This window comes from Portunus trituberculatus, chromosome 27 (assembly GCF_017591435.1).
Source record: "Portunus trituberculatus isolate SZX2019 chromosome 27, ASM1759143v1, whole genome shotgun sequence".
Taxonomy (NCBI): domain Eukaryota; kingdom Metazoa; phylum Arthropoda; class Malacostraca; order Decapoda; family Portunidae; genus Portunus; species Portunus trituberculatus.
The window spans coordinates 14,224,902-14,229,901 of record NC_059281.1 but is presented as its reverse complement, the minus strand read 5'-3'; the positions used below and the strand labels follow the sequence as shown (position 1 = coordinate 14,229,901).

The 5,000-nt window shown below is 45.1% G+C and overlaps 1 protein-coding gene across 4 annotated transcripts in view; it reads left to right on the top strand.

Moving 5' to 3' along the window:
• Nucleotides 1-5,000, top strand: part of LOC123509385 (sodium-dependent serotonin transporter-like) — a 68,274-nt gene that overhangs the window by 298 nt on the left and 62,976 nt on the right. The gene's annotated exons all lie outside the window — the stretch shown is intronic.

Here is a 5,000-nt window from a genome sequence, read left to right as displayed (position 1 = left end):
TGTGTGTGTGTTGGCAAACATAATGGTTTTATGGACAAGGAAATTAATTTGATTGTTAATTATTATGCAGGAAAACATTTATCAGAAAGCGTGTTCACATCTTTACGTTAATTAATGATTCCAATTACGACTGCACAATATTACTTTTTTACCATATGCCTATTATTACCTTATCATCCTTCTCTTCACACACTATACATATTTTCCTTCTCATATCCTCCTTCAGATCGTATCCCGTACATATTTAACCATTTATCCTTAATTTTGAGCCATCTTCCCTCTGTTCCCTCCACATCATTCCCATCATCTCCCTTCCCGTCCACGCTAAGGCCCATAATAGTATATATATATGGGCCTTGGTCCACGCCTTTCAACCTATCCGGCAATCGTTCGCTTCTCATCCTCATTGACTCCCTCTTTTCTTTCTCCCTCGCATTTTGGAATAGTTACGCTCCTTTACAGTTTAGCAATCAGCCATGTTAAGCGAACCCTCCTCTTCCCTCCCTCCATTTGTGTTATTGTTCTTTTCCCCCGCCTTCCATTCCTCCCTAAATACGGAATACGGCCCCAGTTCACTCCTATCCCTTCTATTCCCCGCTTGTATGTCCGTTTGTCTGACTGTTGCTGTACTGTTGTCGCGCCTGCTACCTCGCTCCACCACACCCCGGAATATTCCACTTCCACGCCTAGCCCCTCAGTCTAATCTATATCTGGCCCTTCCATCTGCATTCACACTAATAACACTCCACCCGCTTCCACACTCAAATGCAAGTGCCTTCCACCCGCCCCACCACAGCTCTCCTCCTCTGTCCATACCACAATTCCTCCACTCTCGATCCCTTCATTCCAACCTCTCCATCTCATTCCTTCCCTCTCACCACTCCTTCAACCTCTCTTCTCCGCCCTCACGCTCTCCCAGTTCCGTCTCTCTCTCCCCACTCCTTCATGACTCCCCACAACTGTTCTTATGACAAAGCCTTCTCTTCCATGCTTCTTCCTTCCTTCATACTCCATCACGATTCTACAAGTCTGTCTTTTTCGCCTTTATGCCTCTCTACTCTTTCCCCGACTACCTTACCAATGACAACACAGCCGCAGTCAAACTCTCGCCTTGATTACTCCTGTGTCTCGAACTCGTAGGCTTTGGTAGGATAGTAATGACAGTGTTCCTCCTTACGGTAATCCAAGGATGCCTGATTTTTACTACTGGGCATGAGAAGAGGGATTATGTTTCCTGATGTGATTATGTGTTCAAAATAGGCCCTGTTGAGTGTTGTTGGCTCGCTTTAACGGTGAGTCAAGGATGTGCTTTGATGAGTTGCGCATGAGATGATAATGTTTCCTGATGTGATAATTACGTTAAATTCGAGTTGAAAGATATAATGATTTCTGATGTTTAAGTCAAGGATGCTGCGTTTTGATTAATGCGCACGAGAAGACGGTAATGTTTCCCTGCTGTGGTAACTTTGTGATAGGCTAGAATACTTTAATTGACTCCCGGGAGACTGCGAAAAGAGAACATAACAGTTTCTTAGAGTAATCCAAGGCTGCTAAATTTTGATAGCTGCATTGAAGAGTGTAATGTTTCCTGCTATCATTGAGTTCTCACGAAGGTTTTGCAGAGAGAGCTGGGGGGCATGGGAAGATATTAAATGATTGGTGTTTCCCTACTGTTCATGAAGAGTGGATAATGTTTCCTGCAGGGGTAGAAACGCTGAGAATTGAGACACACAAGGAAAGACATGGATTGGAAGAAGATAAGAAAAAAAGAAAGAAAAAGCGTGCTGATTGCATTAACGATAAAAGCTTGATAATGTTGAATGTCACCATAATGTTTCCTCAAAAAGTTGCGAGTGATTTGATGGAAAAAAGAAACGAAGCTCGGAAAGGAAGTGAAATAAAAGAAGGATGAACGAATGAAGTGTATCCTTGTCAGTGAATGATTCAAAAGAGCTTGTCAAGATTAGTCAATTGTGTTGCGTCTGGGGATGAATGCTTGGAGGAGATAGAGGAAGAAGAAGAAGAAGAGAAGCGCACACTGAAATAATCCATTCGTCAAAAATAACAAAAGAATAACATGTCATTCCCGGATGGTTAACATTTTTGCCATCAAGGACAGTGAAGGAGGGAGTGAGAGGAGGGGGAGGGAGCGCAGGACTCATGGTGGGCCCTCCCGCGATAAAATCAATACCACCAACTCCTGTCCTCTCTCTCTCTCTCTCTCTCCGCCACATACACAGTCTCCCTTTCCTTTTCTCCTCCTCCTCCTCCTCCTCCTCCTCCTCCTCCTCCTCCTCCTCCTCCTCCTCCTCCTCCTCCTCCTCTCTCTCTCTCTCTCTCTCTCTCTCTCTCTCTCTCTCTCTCACTCCAAGGATAGGACGATAAGAAAGAAGGTTTGCCAAAGAAAATTCTCTGAGAGTAGAGGAGGGAGGTAGGGTGAGAGAATAAACACACACACACACACACACCTTGGTGGTTCAGTGTCGACTCATCTTGTCGTCTTTGCAATTATTTAGAGAGACGTCTCAAGTACGAACATTATAAGCGACCACCGCAATGGGAATGAGGCAAAACACACACACACACACACACACACACACACACACACACACACACACACACACACTATATCGTCATGGAAACAATGCAGTGACGTGGTGTCGTGTAACAATAAGAAAGATGACTGACTTTGTCCCACGTGGAGGCATTGAGATATTAATACTAAAAAGGAAAACAATGGGTAGAGATGGCTGACGGTGTGTGTGCGTGCATGGTAATGATTGTTTTTGTTTCACGTGGGGGGAATTGAGAGCTTATGAAAGAGTAGGGACGGTGTGTCAGTATAATACAAGTTATCTGTAGGTAGACACGAACTATGTATTTTTCTCCTTATGACTTGAACTGTTTCAGAAAAGTATTGTGGCATGTATTACGTAACTTCATTAATCTCTATACAAAATTTATATGGTACACTTTTTGTCGAGAGCCGTGAAATAGAGGCATCCGTAATGTTTATATCCCACGGCCATTCCCTGCACGCATGAAATGGTAACATAACATCATGATAATAGTGTGTAGGTGTACATCACTGCATCTGGTGTTCGTAATACACCCTCAGGGATTAAACCAGCCCAGTTGGCCAGTCAGCCAGCCAGCCAGCAGTTCACAACAATCATGCCATCATCCCCACGCACATTCCTCCCTCCACGCACATTCCACCCACCACCACCACCACTACCACTACCACTCAAGCACCAAGCCAACACATACTACTACTACCCACATTTCTTGCACCTTATGCTATATTTAACTTCATAGACTTCAATTGTGCCCGTTTATGTGTTTATTGTAGTAAGATAGGACAGGTGTGTGTGTGTGTGTGTGTGTGTGTGTGTGTGTGTGTGTGTGTGTGTGTGTGTGTTGTATTGTCTAAGTCTATTTTTATCTACCAGCATATCCTTGTGTATCTATATCTATTGATTCACTTTTTTTTCTATCTTCATCTATTTGTATCCGTAATCTATCTGTAATATCATTCCTGTACATTCATCTTTATCCGTGTGCTTTCATCTACTACCTCGCTGTCTGAGTGTATATCTATCAATTTACTCCTCCCCTGTCTGTATAGATCCATTCATTTACCCTTCTTTCTATGTATATCTACTACTACTCATCGTGCCCTTTCATCTACCAGCTCGCTATCTATATTAACCTCACGGCCTGCGCACCTCCCCTATATGTGTGTCTGCGTTTGCATCTATATATACAGTCTCATGACGGAGCGTGTTGGAGTCAGACATGTAAACAAACACTTGAGTCACAGAGAGCACCCTTAGGTCCACACGTGGCGGGGACACACACACACACACGTCCTTTAATTTTCCCCATTCACTCTTCCTTTAGCACCACTGGGGTTCACGAGAGAGAGAGAGAGAGAGAGAGAGAGAGAGAGAGAGAGAGAGACCCACACCCTTCCCTTTCATCTTCCAGCCATCTTCCTTCGCCCTCATTCCTTTGCCTTTCCTTCCCTCCTTCCCTCCTCCACGTGGCCTAATGTGGCGGGGTGGAGGGGGTGCTTGGAAGAGGCTGAGAGGCAGGAGAGAGTTATGGTGTCATGATGGATCCTCCTGTTGATTCTATCTGGCTCTCTTTCCATCATTAACTCTTGATCCTCTCTCTTTCTTCTTTCTTCTTGGTAGCGGCTATTGACCCTTTTGTGTGTGTGTGTGTGTGTGTGTGTGTGTGTTCTTATTAGGAAAGTTACCTTGCAGTTCTTTTTTCCCGCTTAGAGTGGAAATACCCGTGAGAAGTGCACACACACACACACACACACACACACACACACACACACACACACACACACACACACACACACGGCCCGGTAGCTCAGTGGTTAGAGCGCTGGCTTCACAAGCCAGAGGACCGGGGTTCGATTCCCCGGCCGGGTGGAGATATTTGGGTGTGTCTCCTTTCACGTGTAGCCCCTGTTCACCTAGCAGTGAGTAGGTACGGGATGTAAATCGAGGAGTTGTGACCTTCTTGTCCCGGACGGGTGTGTGGTGTGTGCCTGGTCTCAGGCCTATCCGAAGATCGGAAATAATGAGCTCTGAGCTCGTTCCGTAGGGTAACGTCTGGCTGTCTCGTCAGAGACTGCAGCAGATCAAACAGTGAAATAAATTACACACACACACACACACACACACACACTCTCTCTCTCTCTCTCTCTCTCTCTCTCTCTCTCTCTCTCTCTCTCTCTCTCTCTCTCTCTCTCTCTCTCTCTCTAGTAATCGGTAAGCTTCAATACTAGCAGACTACGTAACTTACACGCACACATTTACTCAACACTAAAGGGGAAAGAAGAAAACACTCATCTCACTACGCACAACGTATAAAACCTTCTCTCTCCTTTCACGTGTAGCCCCTGTTCATCTAGCAGTGAGTAGGTACGGGATGTAAATCGAGGAGTTGTGACCTTGTTGTCCCGGTGTGTGGTGTGTGCC